We start from the raw sequence: 20095 nt of genomic DNA, 5'->3' as shown, positions 1-20095 counted from the left end.
AGTTATGGAATATCAAGAAGAGTAAACATCACTCAAGGACTTTATCTCCTTTTCTAGAGAAGAAGTTAGTAAGTTTTCAGTTGTATGCAGGATAGTTTTATCATATATTAGGTGGAATTACGACCTTGTCATTGTCTTCATTTGGAGATTAAGTATGACTTAAGGAGATGCATATGGCTGCTAACTTGACAAGGGTAGACTTATGATGATTAATTTTATGTATCAACTTGACTGGGTCATGAGGTATACATATTTGATAATCATTACTCTGGGTGTTTCTATGAGAGTGTTTTTTGGTAGATTAACGTTTAAATTAGTAGACTGAGTAAAGCAAATTGTCCTCCCCAATGTACGTGAGCCTCATCCAATTTGTGAAAGCCTGAATAGAACAAAAGTCTGACCCTCCGCTGAGTAAGAGAGAATTCTTCCTGTCTGAATGCCTTCACACTGAGATATGTGTTTTTGTCTTGTTTTCAGAGTAGAACCAAAACATTGGCTCTTCCTGGACCTTCAACCTACCAGCTTTTGAACTGAACCTACACCATTGGCTCTCCTGGTTCTTATGCCTTCACATTCAGACTGGCAATTAGCCCCCATCTTAAGGTAATCTCGGGGCCCCTCCCTGAATCACTTCACTAGCACAAACTCAGATGTGCTCAAAAAGGGCTCATTATAAATAGCCAAAGATACTCCTATCATTAGGAAATTCTAAGGTGTCAGGAACGAGGAGCAAAGACCCAATATATGTTTTATATACCACAGGGAATATTAACAAAACTAAAATCTAGTTCTTAAAAAACGTTAAGTCGGCCGGGCACAGTGGCTCATGCCTGTAATCCCAGAACTTTGGGAGGCCAAGGCAGGTGGATCACGAGGTCAGGAGTTTAAGACGAGACTGGGCAAGATGGTGAAACCTCGTCTCTACTAAAATTACAAAAATTAGCCATGCACAGTATCAGGCACCTGTAATCCTAGCTACTCGGAAGGCTGAGGCAGGAGAATCGCTTGAACCCAGGGGGAGACGTTGCAGTGAGCCCAGATCATGCCACTGCACTCCAGCCTGGGTGACAGAGTGAGATTCTGTCTCAAAAAAAAAAAAAAAAAATTAAGTCTCCCAAATACTGATTGAGAGAAAGAGACAAAATACAGAATGAGAATAAATAACCATATATAATCCAGAAGCAGAAAGAGAGAATATTAAGAAATTTATTAAACAGCAAATGTAAAACCTAGTAGTGATACATTTCCAAAAAATAGAGAATGCCAAAATTGTCTTAAGAAAAAACAGGAAACTTACATAGTTAGTGAGCATTAAGGAAATAAAACATGGTAAAGACTTTGTCCTCCTTTAAATAAGCACTCAATTTAGATGGTTTTACAAGTGACAGCTATCAAATTTTTATGGAAGAACTCATTCTATTTTATATAAGTTGTTCTAGAAAGTAAAGGGAACACCCAAAATTCATTTTATAAAACTTTATACCAAAGCTGATAAACACAGTACAATAAAAAAAAATTACAGGCACATTTAACTTAGGAACATAAACTCAAAATCTTAAGTGAGACATTACTTACCCAAATCTATGAATGTAGAAGGTGAATAATATAATAGTGATAAATACCCATTCAGGTAATGAGAATCAGTGTAATTAGTGGTTTTATTTAATATTACCATTTCAACTTATGAGGGCTCATGTTTGTTTACACGGTTCATTCTGGATTTAGGGCACACTGCAAGCAGGTGTGCTTTAGGAGATGAGGCCCAATCATGGGTCACCTTTGAAGGTGTGCCGTCAGTGTCTCTTCTCCTTTCAGGACACTTGTGCTGGTTTACAGCACTGATAATCTCCGACCTCATGCTTCTTATTTGTCAAACTTCTAGTGAGTATAATATCATTTGCCTTGCTTCTATCAAGTTCCTTTGCTCTGTTTTTTGTTTTTTGGATAAACATTGAGAATCACATATGGTCCTGCTTTGTAACCATAGTCTTAAGCCTAAAGTGTATACTAGCTTAAAAAGAAAACTCTTTAATGAGAAAAGACAAAACTTATTATACTGTGTAATTAATAAAGAGAAACTATCTTGGCAGGTTGTGTCCTCAAAATGATTTTTAATTATTGAGGTAACTGGGTCTATTTTAATGGTATTTGGTGGTGTTCTAGTAAAAATACTTGTTATTTTGATGTTGAGAATATGTAACGTATTTTCCTATTGAAATGAATACCAACTATATTTGACTTATGATAACTCACTTTTATAATTCAGGTTTTTTTAAAAAATTACATTGCTTTAATAAAGTTAAGTGATCTTAACCTCATGATGAAATGAGATTCAACTCAAGAATACAAGAATGTTTTCATAACAGAAAAATTTATAAATGTAATTCACTGAAATACCACCTAGGGACTTAAGGATAAAAATTAACACTTATTTTAATAGATGCAGAAAAGAACTTGATTAAGTTATTTATATTTATTTGTAATATAAATATAAATAATATTTATGAAAAATATTGTTGAAAAACTAGAAGTAGAATAGATCCCTTATATTTTTAAAAAGGTATCTGCTGAAATTCCATAGCAGTGATTGCGCTTAACAGAGAAACTTTAGACATAGTTAGTTTAAGATATAGAAATGACAAAGATACCACTATTACCTCAGACTAGCACTTAAAAATGAGAAAACATATTAAGAAATAAAAGAAGTTGAAGGGAAGTCACAAGTTGTCATTATTTGCAGACCATATCATATCTGCATTTAACCTAGTAAAATCAAGAGATTTTTCTCTGAAGTACAAACCAATAGATATAAATACTGAGTCAAAGGCTGTATACATATTTAATTTTACTAGATGTTGCCAAAATGTTCTCCCAAAATGACTCTCATAGCAGAAGGATAGAAGAGCCCATTACACCAAATACTTACCAATAAATTATAATTTTTATACTCTCAAATTTGGCCTATCTAATGAATATGACATCTGTCACTGTGATTTGAATTTTCACTTATGTTATAATTAGTAACATTGAACATTTTCACATATACGTATTAGTCATTCAAATATCACTTTATATGAGTTGTTTATTCATGTCTTTTCTTCATTTTTCTATTGGGTTTTCTTTCCCTTTACTTTGGAGGAGTTCTTTGCTAACTTTGGACACAAATACATTGTTCATTTTATTAATTGGACATAGCTTATGCCTTGCATTTTTACTTGTTTTAGGGTATCTTTTATTGCACTGAAATTCAAAAATTTAATATAGTTAAATTTATCAACATTTTCTTCTATCATTTATGTTTTTGTTTTTTGTCTTTCAGAAATCCTTTTATTCTCCAGAAAATACATCCTTTTTACATTTTCTCCTGAAATTTTAAAGTTCGCCTGTTCACATTCAGATTAATCTACCTGGAATTTGCAGAGGCATGCATGATGTGGTATAGGGAATCTTTTGGGGATTGGGTTTTTTAATTTTTATTTATTTATTTTTGAGATGGAGTCTCACTCTGTCACCCAGGCTGGAGTGCAGTGGCATGATCTCAGCTCACTGCAGCTTCTGCCTCTCGGATTCAAGTGATTCTCCTGCCTCAGCCTCTATGTAGCTGAGATTATAAGTGCACGCCATCACACCCAGCTAATTTTTGTATTTTTAGTAAAGATGGGTTTCACCATGTTGGCCAGGCTGGTTTTGAACTCCTGACCTCAAGGAATCTGCCTGCCTCAGACTCCCAAAGTGCTGGGATGACAGGCATAAAACACTATGCCGACCCTGTGTTTTTTTAATAGTGTGAATAATCATTTATTGTTTATCCTTTTTCATCAACATGTCATAACAATTTCTGTTATTTATCAAGCTTTTTTAATAGATTGAGTTCTGCGCTTTAATTCTATCTTAGTGATCAATTTGTTTTTAGCTATGCAAATGCTACACTGTCTTAATTACAGTTTTTTTTTTAATTGATATCTGGCAGGGTGGGCTCCATTATTTTCATCCTCTGCAGATTTAGGTATGTATGTTTGGCCCTTTGCTCTTCCATATAACATTTAGAATCAGCTTATAGAGATTTGATAAAATTTGGGGGGAATTACCATCTTTATGATATTAGAACTTCCAGTTCATAAACATAACATAATATTCCATTTATTCATGCCTTCTTTCACGTCCTTCAATATTGTAATGTCCATAAAAATATTTTATATCTTATTTTAATTTTAGATGTTTTACATGCAGTAGCAAATAGGATATTTTTCTATTACATTTTTAATAAGTTATTATTACTGCTTAGAAATGCAATTGATAAAATTCAACACTCTTTTATGCTAAAAATTCTCAATAAACTAGGTATTGATGGAATATATCTCAAAATAATAAGAGCAATTTATGACAAACCCACAGCCAATATCATACTGAATGGGCAAAAGCTGGAAACATTCCCTTTGAAAACCGGCACAAGAAAAGGATGCCCTCTCTTACCACTCCTATTCAACATAGTATTGGAAGTTCTGGCCAGGGGAATCAGGCAAGAGAAAGAAATAAAGGGTATTCGAACAGGAAGAGAGGAAGTCATATTGTCTCTGTTTGCAGATGCCATGACTGTATATTTAGAAAACCCCATCATCTCAGCCCAAAATCTCCTTAAGCTAATAAGCAACTTCAGCAAAGTCTCAGGATACAAAATCAATGTGCAAAAATCACAAGCATTCTTATACACCAATAATAGAGAGCCAAAACATTAGTGAACTCCCATTCACAATTCCTACAAAGAGAATAAAATGCCTAGCAATACAACTTACAAGGGATGTGAAGGACCCCTTCAAGGAGAACTACAAATCACTGCCCAAGGAAATAAGAGAGGACACAAAAAAATGGAAAAACACTCCATGCTCATGAATAGGAAGAATTAATGTCATGAAAACGGCCATTCTGCCCAAAGTAATTTATAGATTCACTGCTATCCCCATCAAGCTACCATAGACTTTCTTCACAGAATTATTTTTTAAAAAACTACTTCAAGTTTCATATGGTACCAAAAAGAGCCCATATAGCCAAGACAATCCTAAGCAAAAAGAACAAAGCTGGAGGCATCATGCTACCTGACTTTAAACTATACTACAAGGCTACAGTAATGAAAATGGCATGGAACTGGTATCCAAAACAGATATATAGACCAATGGAACAGAACACAGGCTTCAGAAATAACGCCACACATCTACAACCATCTGATCTTTAACAAACCTGACAAAAACAAGCAATGGGGAAAGGATTCCCTATTTAATACATGGTGTTGGGAAAACTGGCTAGCTATATACAGAAAACTGAAACTGGACCCCTTCCTTACACCTTATACAAAGAGTAACTCAAGATGGATTAAAGACTTAAACATAAGACCTAAAGCTATAAAAACACTAGAAGAAAACCTAGGCAATACCATTCAGGACATAGGCATGGGCAAAGACTTCATGACTAAAACACCAAAAGCAGTGGCAACAAAAGCCAAAATTGACAAATGGGATCTTATTAAACTAAAGAGCTTCTGCACAGCAAAAGAAACTATCATCAGAGTGAACAGGCAACCTACAGAATGGGAGAAAATTTTTGCAATCTATCTATCTGACAAAGGGCTAATATCCAGAATCTACAAAGAACTTAAATTTACAAGAAAAAAACAAACAACCCCATCAAAAGGTGGGCAAAGGATATGAATGGACACGTCTCAAAAGAAGACATTTATGCAGCCAACAAACATATGAAAAAAATGCTCATCATCACTGGTCATTAGAGCAATGCAAATCAACACCACAATGAGAAACTATCTCATGCCAATTAGAATGGCAATCATTAAAATGTCAGGAAACAACTGATGCTGGAGAGCATGTGGAGAAGTAGGAATGATTTTACACTGTTGGTGGGAGTGTAAATTAATTCAACCATTGTGGAAGACAGTGTGGTGATTCCTCAAGGGTCTAGAACTAGAAATGCCATTTGACCCAGCAAGCCCATTACTGGGTATATACCCAAAGGAATATAAATCATTCTACTATAAAGACACATGCACACGTATGTATATTGCAGTACTATTCACAAGAGCAAAGACTTGGAACCAACCCAAATGTCCACCAATAATAGACTGGATAAAGAAAATGTGGCACATATGCACCATGGAATACTATGCAGCCATAAAAAGGATGAGTTCATGTCCTTTGCAGGGACATAGATGAAGCTGGAAACCATGATTCTCAGCAAGCTAACACAAACCAAATACTGCATGTTCTCACTCATAAGTGGGAGTTGAACAATGAGAACACATGGACACAGTGAGGGGAACATCACACACCAGGGCCTGTTGGGGGCTGGGGGGAGTGCAGAGGGATAGCATTAAGAGAAATACCTACTGTAGATGATGGGATGATGGGTGCAGCAAACCACCATGGTACATCTATATCTATGTAAAAAACCTGCACGTTCTGCACATGTGGAGAACTACAAACCACTGCTCATGGTCAAGTATTTTATAAACAGTATCCCTCAATTGGGAATTATCTGGTGTTTTTCTCATTGTTAGACTGGGTTTTCCGGATTGGCAGAGAAGCACCACAGAAGTAAAATGCCATTTTCATCACATCATATCAAGGGTACACATTACAATTTTCACTGCTAGTGTTGATCTTGATCATCTAGCTGAGGTAGTGTTTGCCAGGCTTTTCCACTTTGGAAGTTACTCTTTCTCCTTTTCCATGCTGTATTCTTTGGAAAGAAATAACTATGCAGAGAATAATTACTTTTTTATTTGGGTTTTTTAAATTTCTCTTCTCATCAATTGTGTTGTTATATACCACAAAAATATGTCCTCTGTGTCAAACTTTGCAAATGTGTTGGCATAAATTTATTCTAGTGTTATTTCATGAGAACACCAGTTCAGATGTGCATCCTGTTTTACTCCCCAAAGAATCTTTAAAAAATCTTCCTGGTATCGGATGTGATATTCCCTTTTTTATTTTGAAAATTAATTGTTTCTGTGTTTTCCCCTTGATCAAATTTACTGGAAAGTTGCCCACTTTCAGTGTGCTCTAAGAGTTAGCTTTTTATTCTGTTGATCATCTCTATTGTTTCTTTGTTTTACCTCCTATTAGTATCTTTTCTATTTGTGATTTCCTGACTTCTGCTTTTTCCAGGTTTACTGTGCTAGTCTCTTCCTATTCTTGACTTGGACACTTAGCACATTTAGTCTTAATTTTCACTGCTATTTAATAGCTTCATGTACAGTTACATATTTCCCTCTCAATATAATTTGGTGGCATTCCCTAATGTTTGATATAAAGTACTTTCATTGTTATTCATTGTCAAATATTTTGCAATTTCTTTGCAATTTACATTTAAATGATGAATTTGAAAGTTGCTGAGATTTCCTTTGTGACTCAGTATGTGGTCTATTTTTGGTTTTCACATGTGCTTGAAAATAACGTATTTCTTCTCTACTTTTCATTGGATTTTTTACCCTACCTTTCTGGAATTCTTAAAATATAGATAGTGATATTATTATTTCTTTCCTCCATATTTTTAAACTTGTCTTTCATATTTTCTCAACTCTATATTCCTTCTTGATGATTTCTGGGAGAGTTCTTCAGCCTCACCTTCCAGCTCACTAATCTGATTTTTGTATACATTCTACTCATGCACCAGACTACTATTTATTTCAGTTATTATACTTTTCAGAGCAAGAATCTTCAAATGGTTCTTCTTTCTGATGTTTTGTTTCTGTTTTGCATTTTACATATTTGTACCTTATCATTCTCCAGTGATGTTGATTACACTTAATTCTAATTCTTGTTCTATGTGTTCTACTGCCTTTTTCCTTTTGCACAGAAAAACAAATAACAGAGAAAACAGGAAACCTACAAAATGAGAGAAAATATTTGTAACCTACACATTTGACAAAGGACTAATATCCAGAATCTACACGGACCTCAAACAAATTAGGAAGAAAACATAAATAGTTCTATTATAAAGTGGGTAAATTACATGGACAGACATTTTTCAAAAGAAGACATACAAACACCAACAAACATATAAAAAATACTCAGTATCACTAATCATCAGGGAAATGGAAATTAAAAGCATAATGAGATACCACCTTACCCCAGTCAGAATGGCCATTATTAAAAGTAAAAAAACAATAGATGTTGGTGAGGATGTGGTGAAAAGGGAACACTTATACATTCTGGGTGGGAGTGTAAATTAGTACAACCTCTGTATAAATAGTATGGAGGTTTCTTAAAGAACTAAAAGTAGATCTACTATTGAATTCAGCAATCCCACTAATTGGTGTCTACCCAAAGAAAAAGAAGTCACATCAAAAGACATCTGCATATGAAACTGTATTTCAGCACAATTCACAACTGACCAACACATGAGAGGATAAACAAACAGTAGCATATATATGCTATATTTATATATAGATATAATATAAATATATAATATATGAATATATATAAATTTAAAATGGAAAAATAATGTATTATATATTATATGTTTCATATATTACATAATTTATATATAAATTATATTTTAAAATAAATAATTTAAAAATAAATTATATATAACATATAAATTATTATATAAACATAATATTAATATAAAATATATGTTATACAACATACAGTATATATTATATGTTATATAATTATATATAATAAAATAATATATGACATTGTATTTATAATTATACTATGCTATATTATTATATTTTATATATAATATTTTAATTAAATTGTAATTATATTTTATATAACAAATTATATTATTATATTATTACATTATAATATTATATAATATAATATCTTATATATAAAATAATATATACTATTATATTATATTGTATTTCATATAATATATAATTATATTGTTATATACTATAGAATATATTATAGAATACATATATTACACATACAATATAATTAAATTATATATAATATATATGTTATATACTATATTATATAGTACATCATATAAAATATAATATATAAAATAATAATTATATATAATACAAAGCAATAATATCCAATAATAATATAATTACATAATATATTATAATTATACAACATAATATATTACATATTATTATACATAATATATATTTTATATATAATATACCATATATTATATATAATATACTATATATTTATATATAATAAAATATAATCATATAAACTATATAAGATATAATATATAATATATAAAATAATATATAAAAACATAAAATAACAATTATATAAAATATATAATATATAAAATAGGTAAAATATATATTATAAAAATATATACAAAATATAATAATATCATTATATATTAAATTATATAACATAATATTCTATAATATTATATAATACAATAATATAATATATTATACACTATAATATATTATATTTAATAATATATAATTATTATATATTACATATTATATTTATATTTATATTATATAATTATTATATATTTATATTATATTTTATAAATTATATATTACATTATACATAATAAATATGATATATAATATATAATATAATAATATATATTATATATCATATAATAAATAATATTTTATTTGTAATAAAATAATAAATTATAATATATATTTTATAATATATAATTTATACATTACATTTCGATATATAAATTATGTATTACAATATAATAATCTTATACATAATTACTATATATTCTATAAGTATTATATATTATACATAAAGTATCATTATTATTTATCAAGTAATACTAGTTGTTACCTATGAGGCAATACCTATTATCCACCGGATAACAGTGGTCACCTATAGGGCAATACTTATTATCCACCAGGTAACAGGGGTCACACATGAGGCAATACTTACTATCCACCGAGTAACAGTGGTCACCTAGGAGGCAATACTTATTATCCACCGCATAAGAGTGATTACCCACGAGACAATACTTATTATCCACTGGGTAATAGTATTTACCCAAGAGGTAATACTTATTATCCAGCAGGTAACAGCATTTACCCATGAGGCAATACTTATCATCCAGCGGGTAACAGTGGTTACCCATGAGGCAATACTTATTATCCAGTGGGTAACAGTGGTTACCCACAAGACAATACTTATTAGCCAGTGGGTAACACTGGTTACCCATGATGCAATACTTATTATCCAGCGGGTAACAGTGGTTACCCATGAGGCAAAACTGATTAAACAGTGCCTACATACAAGGCAATACTTATCATACAGCGGGTAACACTGCTTCCCCATGAGGCAATACTTATTACCCACCGGGAAACAGTGGTTACCCACGAGGCAACACTTATAATCCAGCAGGTAACAGTGGTTACACACGAGGCAATACTTATTTTCCAGTGGGTAACAGTGGTTACCAACGAGGGAACACTTATTATCCACGTGGTAACAGTGGTTACCCACGAGGGAATACTTATTATCCAATGGGTAACAGTGGTTACCAACGAGGCAAAACTTATTATCCAGCAGGTAATGGTGGTTACCCACAAGGCAATACTTATTATCCACTGGGTAACAGTGGATACCTATAAGGCAATACTTATTATCCACCGGGTAACAGTTGTTACCCAGGAGGCAATATTTATTATCCATCGGGTAGAAGTGGTTACCCATCAGGCAATACTTATTACCCACCAGGTAACAGTGATTACCCACGAGGCAATACTTATTACCCACCAGGTTACAGTGGTTACCCGCCAGGCAAGACTTATTACCCACCGGCTAACAGTGGTTACCCATTAGGAAATATTTATTATCCACCAGGTAACTGTGGTTACCCATGAGGCAATACTTTTTATCCAACGGGTACCAGTGGTTACCCATGAGACAAAACTTATTATCCAATGGGTAGCAGTGGTTACCCACGAGGCAATGCTTGTTATCCACCAGGTAACAGTGGTTACCTATGAGACAATACTTATTATCCACCGGGTAACAGTGATTACCCACGAGTCAATATTTATTATCCACCACGTAACATTGGTTACCCCCGAGACAATACTTATTATCCACCAGATAACAGTGGTTACCCATTTGGCAATACTTATTACCCACAGGGTAACAGTGGTTACCCACTAGGCTTTACTTATTACCCACTGGGTAACACTGGTTACCCACAGGGCAATATGTATTACCCTCCGCTAACAGTGGTTACCCATGAGACAATACTTATGCACTTTGTGACTGTGGTTTCCTTTGAGGCAATACTTATTACCCACCGGGTAACAGTCGTTACCCACGAGGCAATACTTATTACCCACAGGGTAACAGTGTTTACCCACGAGGCAATACTTGTACCCACTAGGTAACAGTGGTTACCCATTAGGCAATACTCATTATCCACCGGGTAACAGTGGTTAGCCACTAGGCATTACTTATTACCCACTGGGTAACACCCATTACCCATGAGGCAATACTTATTACCCACCTGGTAACAGTTGTTACCCAAGAGGCAATACTTACTATCCTCCGAGTAACAGTGGTTACCCAAGAGGCAATACTTATTACCCAGTGGGTAACAGCAGTTACCCACTAGGCATTTCTTATTACCAACTGGGTAACAGTGGTTACTCATGGGGCAATACGTTTTACCCTCCACTAACAGTGTTTACCCACGATGCAATACTTATTACATACCAGTTTACAGTAGTTTCCGATGAGGCAATACTTATTACCCACTGGGTAACAATCGTTACTCATGAGGCCATACTTATTACTCACCGGGTAACAGTGGTTATCAACGAGGAAATACTTATACCCACCAGGTAACACTGGTTACCCACAAGGCAATACTGATTATCCACTGGGAAATAGTGGTTACCCACAAGGCAATACTTGTTATCCAGGGGGTTACAGTGGTTACCCACGTGGCAATACTTATTATCCAGCCAGTAACCGTGGTTATCCGTGAGGCAATACTTATTATTCAGCAGGTAACTGTGGTTACCCATGAGGAAATACTTATTATCCAGCGGGTAACACTGGTTACCCAGGAGGCAATAGTTATTATCCAGCATGTAACAGTGGTTATCCATGAGGTAATACCTATTATTCACCAGGTAACCATGGTTACCCACGAGGCAATACTTATTATCCAATGGGAAACAGTGGTTACACACAAGGCAATACTTATTATCCAGTGGGTAACAGTGGTTACCCACGAGGCAATACTTATTATCCAGGGGGTAACAGTGGTTACCCACGAGGCAATAATCAGTATCCAGTGGGTAACAGTGGTTACCCACGAGGCAATACTTATCCAGCAGGTAACACTGGTTACCCAGGAAGCAATACTTATTATGCAGCAGGTAACAGTGGTTATCCATGAGGCAATACTTATTATCCACGGGGAAGCAGTGGTTACCCACGTGGCAATACTTATTATCCACCGGGTAGTAGTGGTTACCCATGAGACAATTCTTATTATCCACCAGGTAACAGTGGTTTCCCACGAGGCAATACATATTATCCAGTGGGTAACAGTGCTAACCCATGAGGCAATAGTTATTATCCACCGTGTAACTGTGGTTACCCATGAGGCAATAGTTATTATCCACTGAGTAACTGTGGTTACCCATGAGGCAATACTTATTATCCAGTGGGTAGCAGTGGTTACTCATGAGGCAATACTTATTATCCACCAGGTAACAGCAGTTACCCAAGAGACAATACTTATTATCAACTGGGTAACAGTTGTTTCCCAGGAGGCAATACTTATTACCCACTGGGTAACAGCGGTTACCCATGAGGCATTACTTATTACCCAATGGTTAACAGTGGTTACCAATGGGGCAATATGTATTACCCTCCGGTAGCAGTGTTTACCCACGAGGCCATATTTATTACCACTTGGTAACGGTGGTTAACAACGAGTCAAAACTTATTACCCATTGGGTAACAGTCGTTACCCATGATGCAATACTTATTACCACCGGGTAACAGTGGTTACCCACGAGGCAATACTTGTACCCACCAGGTAACACTGGTTACTGACGGGGCAATGCTTATTATCCACCGGGTAACATTTTTTCCCAATGAGGCAATACTTATTATCCTCTGGGTAATAGTGGTTACCCATGAGGGAATACTTATTACCCAGTGGGTAACAGTGGTTACCCACGAGGCATTTCTTATTACCCAGTAGGTAACCATGGTTACCCATGGGGCAATACGTATTACCCTCCACTGACAGTGGTTTCCCATGATGCAATACTTATTACGTACTGGTTTACAGTAGTTTCCTATGAGGCAATACTTATTACCCACCAGGTAACAGTTGTTACCTACGAGGCAATACTTATTACCCACTGGGTAACAGTGGTTACCCATGAGGCAATACTTATACCCACCAGGTAACACTGGTTACCAACGAGGCAATACTTATTTGCCACTGGGTAACAGTGGTTTCCCACGAGGCAATACTTATTATCCACTGGATAACAGTGGTTACCCACGAGGCAATAGTTATTATCCAGGGGGTTATAGTGGTTACCAATGAGGCAATACTTATTATCCAACAAGTAACTGTGGTTACCCATGAGGCAATACTTATCCAGCAAGTAACACTGGTTACCCAGGAGGCAACAGTTATTATCCTGCTGGTAACTGTGGTTATCCATGAGGCAATACCTATTATTCACCAGGTAACCATGGTTACCCACGAGGCAATACTTATCATCCACTGGGTAATAGTGGTTACCCACGAGGCAATACTTATTACATGCTGGATAACAGTGGTTACCCACAAGGCAATACTTGTACCCACCAGGTAACACTGGTTACCGATGGGGCAATGCTTATTATCCACCGGGTAACAGTTGTTACCCATGAGGCAATACTTATTATCCTCCGGGTAACAGTGGTTACCCATGAGGCAGTACTTATTACCCAGAGGATAACAGTGATTACCCACTAGGCATTTCTTATTACCCAGTGGGTAACAGTGGTTACCCACGGGGCAATACGTATTAACCTCCGCTAACAGTGGTTACCCACGACGCAATACTTATTACGTACCAGTTTACAGTGGTTTCCTATGAGGCAATACTTATTACCCACCGGGTAACAGTCGTTACCCACGAGGCAATACTTATATCCACCAGGTAACACTGGTTACCAATGAGGTAATACTTATTAGCCACCGGGTAACAGTGGTTAACCACAAGGCAATACTTATTATCAACTGGGTAACAGTGGTTACCCACAAGGCAATAGTTATTATCCAGGGGGTTACAGTGGTTACCTATGAGTCAATACTTATTATCCAGCAAGTAACTGTGGTTACTTATGAGTCAATACTTATTATCCAGCTGGTAACACTGGTTACCCAGGAGGCAATAGTTATTATCCAGTGGGTAACTGTGGTTATCCATGAGGCAATACCTATTATTCACCAAGTAACCGTGGTTACCCATGAGGCAATACTTATTATCCAATGGGTAACAGTGGTTACCCACAAGGCAATACTTATCCACTGGGTAACAGTGGTTACCCATGAGGCAATACTTATTATCCAGGTGTAACACTGGTTACCCAGGAGGCAATACTTATTATCCAGTGGGTAGCAGTTGTTATCCATGAGGCAATACTGATTATCCACTGGGTAACAGTGGTCACCCACAAGTCAATACTTATTATCCACCAGGTAACAGTGGTTACCCAAGAGGCAATACTTATTATCTACCGGGTAACAGTGGTTACCCACAAGGCAATACTTATTATCCACCAGGTAACAGTGGTTATCCATGAGGCAATACTTATTATCTACCGGGTAACAGTGGTTACCCACAAGGCAATACTTATTATCCACCAGGTAACAGTGGTTACCCACGAGGCAATACTTATTATCCACCAGGCATCAGTTGTTACCTATTAGTAAATACTTATTATACACCAGGTAACAGTTGTTACCTATAAGGCAATACTCATTATCCACCAGGTAACAGTCATTACTTACAAGGCAATACTGATTCTCCACCAGGTAATCGTTGTTACCTATGAGGGAATACTTATTATGCACCAGGTAACAGTCATTACCCACGAGGCATTACTTCTTATCCACCAGGTAACAGTTGTTACATGCAAGGCAATTCTTATTATCTACCAGGTAACAGTCATTACCTATGAGGCAATACTTATTATCCACCAGGTAACAGTCGTTATGTATGAGGCAATACTGATTATCCACCAGGTAAGAGTAGTTACCTAGGAGACGAGGCAATACTTATTATCCACCAGGTAATAGGAGTTACCTATGAGACGAGGCAATAATTATTATCCACTAGATAATAATAGTTACCTATGAGATCAGACAATAATTATTATCCACTAGGTAACAGTAGTTACCTATGAATCAATAATTATTGTATATGATTCTGTATTTTATATGATAGAATTATTATATATGATTCTGTAATTATATTTGAGATAATTATATATGATTCTGTTATCATATATGAGATAACTATTACATATGATTCTGTAATTATATATTATATAATTATTATATATGATTCTGTAATTACATGAGATAATTATTATATATGATTCTGTAATTATATATCAGATAATTATTATATGATTCTGTAATTATATATGATTCTGTAATTATAGTGAGATAATTATGTTTCTGTAATTATATGATATAATTATTATATATGATTCTGTAATTATATATGAGATATTTATATGATTCTTTAATTATATAAGAGATAATTATTATATATGATCCTGTAATTACGAGATAATTATTATATATGATTCTGTAATTATTATGTATGAGATTATATGATTCTGTAATTATTATATATGAGATTATTATATACATATCTATAATTTATATATGAGATTATTATATATGAATCTATAATTTATATATGAGATAATTATATATGATATAATCTATAATTTGTATATAATTATATGTGGTATAATCTATAATTTATATATGGGTTAATATACAATATATAATATATAATTTATATATTATATAATTTATATATTATATAATATATATTATATAATTTATATATTATATAATATATATTATATAATTTATATATTATATATTATATATTATATATTATATATTATATAATTTATATATTATATATAATATATTATATATTACAATTACAGCTATTCATATATGTTTAATAATAAATATATATGTAATATAATATTACATTATATATAATGTATAATATAATATATAATGTAATATATTACATATATTATTGTATATTATATATAATACATAAATTATTTAATATGTCTAATTATATTATATATAATTATAATATATAATTTATAATTTATATTATATATAATAAATATTTAATTATTTATATAAATTGTATATTATATATCATATAAATATATATATAAATTTAAAAAGAACAAAATAGCATCTTTTGCAGCAATATGGATGGAACTGGAGGGTATTATCCTAAGTGACATAACTCAGGAATGAAAACCAAATACCACATATTCTCACTTATAAGTGGGATTTAAGCTATGAATACACAAAAACATACAGAGTAGTATAATGGACTTTGAAGTCTCAGAAAGAGGGAGCGTGGGAAGGGAAATGGGATGAAAAATTACTTATTGGGTAAAATGTATGCTATTTGAGTCACAGGTACACCAAAACTCCAGACTTCACTATTATACAATTCATCCACCTAACCAAAAATCACTTGTGCCCCTAAAGTTATTTAAATAAAAATAAGTAAATAGCAAAACAAAAAACAACAGTGTGACATTGATAGAATAAAACATGTGCAGATGGCAACTTGAAATGTTCAAGTGGCAACATCAATCTTTTCGAAATGATGGACTATTTGGCAAATTATTTGGTATATGATATGTGGAGACTGAATCATTTCATGGAGAACTATACTATATTTTCCCATTTGAGAAGGTTTTTAATTCTTTTTACTTTTAATACATTTTTGAATTATAGAAAAGTTTCAAAATAGTATAGAGGATTCTCATATATCCTTCAGCCAACATCAGTAAATAACATCTTGCATAATAATCATCAAATGTTCAGAATTAAGAAATTAACATTGGTACACTAGTAACTATCAATGAAATTACAGACTTTTTTTGGATTTTACTAGTTTTTCCATTAATGTCCTTCTTCTATTTCAGGACCCAATCCAGGATCTCAAATTCCATTTAGTCATCATGTCTCCTTAGCTGGGGACAGTTGCTTAGTCTTACATGGTTTTTCATGATTGTGACACTTCTGAAAAATATTAGTTATTTTGTAGAATGTCACTCAATTTTTTTCTGTCCAAAATTTTCTCATAATTAGATTGAAGTTATACACTGTTGTCAAGAATACCGTAGATGTGATGTGCCCTTCTCAGTACAGCATTTGTGTCTTATTATTAGAAATGATTAACTATTTGGCAGATTATTTGGTAAATGAAGGAATGAGGAAACTGGGTCATTTCATATATAACTATTTTTGTTTCAATTTGAGAAGACTTTTAATTGTTTTGACTTTTAATTGAGTTTTTGAATTATAGGAAAGGCTGGCAGATTATTGCCAACCAAGATATGTCTTATTACTGGTTATGTCAACCCTTCATCACTTGGGTAAGCAGATATTCATTGATTTTCTCCACTCTAATGTTACTATTTTTAACTTTGAAATTATAAATATATTGGTGGAAATAAACTCTTGTTTTTCTTCAAACTTTTCCTCACTGATTTTAGTATTCATTAGCAGATATTGAGTACAGCAATTATTACTGAAGAATTCTAATGCTCACTTTGTATTTCCTTCACTTTTGCCATATTTGTTAGTTGGAATTCTTCTGTGAGGAACAGCTGTTTATTCTACCCCATTTATTTATGCTATTATTTACTTTTATAGATATGAACTCATAGATTTTTTTAATTCTATGGTTTATATTCTGATATGGTTTGGATCTGTGTCCCTGCCCAAATTTCATGTTGAATTGTAATCCCCAGTGTTGGAACTGGGGCCTGGTAGGATGTAATTGGATCACGGGGGCAGAGTTCTTATAAATGGTTTAGCACCATCCCCCAATGGTACTGTATAGTGAGTGAGTTCTCACAAGACCTTGTTGTTTAAAAGTGTGTAGCCCCTCCCGCAAACTCATGATCCTGCTCTGGCCATGTAAGACACCTGCTCCCACTTTGCTTTCTGCCACGAGTAAAAGCTCCCTGAGACCTTCCCAGAAGCAGAAGCTACCATGCTCCCTGTACAGCCTGTGGAACCATAAGCCAATTAAATCTCTTTTCTTTTTAAATTACCCAGTCTCAAATATTTTTATAGCAGTGTGAGAACAGACTAATACAGACAATTAGTACTGGGGAGTGGAGCACTGCCATAAATATACCTGAAAATGTCAAAGCAACTTTAACTGGGTAACAGGAAGAGGGTGGAGGGCCCAGAAGAAGACAAGAATATAAGAGAAACTTTGGAACTTCCTAGAGACTTGTTAAATTGTTGCCACCAAAATACTGGTAGTGATATGGACAATGAAGTCCAGTCTGAGGAAGTCTCAGATGGAGATAAGGAACTTATTGGGATTGGAGTAAAGGTCAGTTTTGCTATGCTTTAGTGAAGAACTTGGAGGCACTGTACCCCTGTCCGAGGGATCTGTAGAACTTTGACCTTGAAAGTGATGATTTAGGGTATCTGGGGGAAGAAATTTCTAAGCAGCAAAGTGTTCAAGAAGCAGCCTGGCTGCTTTAACAACCTATGCTCATATGCATGAGCAAAAAAAAAGATGTAAAACTGGAACTTATACTAAAAAGGAAGCAAAATATAAAAGTTTGGAAAATTTGCAGCCTGGCCATATGGTAGAAAGAAATGGCCATTTTCAGGGGAAGAATTCAGGAAGGCTGCAGAAATTTGCATAAGTAAAAACGAGCCAAATGCAAAAAAAGTGCAAGCCATAAGCCTTGGTGCTTGCACAGGGTGTTAAGCCTGCAGGTGGAGACAATGGGGAGAAGGCCTCAAAGGCATTTGAGAGAACTTTGTGGAATCCTCTCCCATCACAGACCTGCAGGCCTAGAAGGGAAGATTGGTTTTGTGAGCCAGGCCCGGGGCCCTGTCACCCTGCACAGCCTCAAGACACTGGTCCCTGCATCCCAGCTGCTCCAGCTCCAGCCATGGCTCACAGAGGCCCAGGTACAGCTCAAGCCATTGCTTTAGAGAGTGCAAGCCATAAGCCTTGGTGGCTTCCACAGGGCGTTAAGCCTGCAGGTGCACAGAGTGCAAGAGTTGAGGCTTGAGAGACTCTACTTAGATTTCAGAGGATGTATGGAAAAGCCTGGATGTCCAGGCAGAAGTCTGCTGCAGGAGTGGAACCCTCTAGATAACCTCTATCAGGGCAGTGTGGAGGGGAAATGTGGGGCTGGAGCCCACACACAGAGTCCCCACTGGGGCACTGCCTAGTGAAGCTGTGAGAAAAGGGCCACCATCCTCCAGACCCCAGAATGGTAGATACACTCGCAGCTTTCACTCTTCACCTGGAAAAACCAAAAGCACTCAACATCAGCCCTTGAGAGCAGCTGCAGGGACTGAACCCTGCAAAGCCACAGGGGCAGAGCTTCCCAGGTCCTTGGGAGCCTACTCCTTGCATTAGTGTGCCCTGGATGTGAGACATGGGGTCAAAGGAGATTATTTTGGAGCTCTGAAGTTTAGTGACTGCTCTTCTGGGTTTTGAACTTGCATGAAGCCTGTGGCTGCTTTCTTTCTGCCAATTTTTCCCTTTCAGAATGTAAATATTTACCCAATGCCTATAGTCCCATTGTATCTTGGAAGTAACTAACTTGATTTTGATTTTACAGGCTCATAGGTGGAAGGGACTTACCTTGTCTCAAATGAGACTTTGGACTTTGGACTTTTGAGTTAATGCTGAAATTCACTAAGACTTTGGGGGACTGTTGAGAAGGCATGATTGTATTTTGAAATGTGAAAACAATGATTGTATTTTGAAATGTGAGTGTAGATTAATATATATTCCAAAACAATTGTTATTTATTTTGTGGCTCAAATTGTTGCAACT

This window comes from Symphalangus syndactylus, chromosome 3 (assembly GCF_028878055.3).
Source record: "Symphalangus syndactylus isolate Jambi chromosome 3, NHGRI_mSymSyn1-v2.1_pri, whole genome shotgun sequence".
In the NCBI taxonomy this organism is placed as follows: Eukaryota; Metazoa; Chordata; class Mammalia; order Primates; family Hylobatidae; genus Symphalangus; species Symphalangus syndactylus.
The sequence above is the reverse complement of the archived record's forward strand: the minus strand, read 5'-3'. Positions refer to the sequence as shown.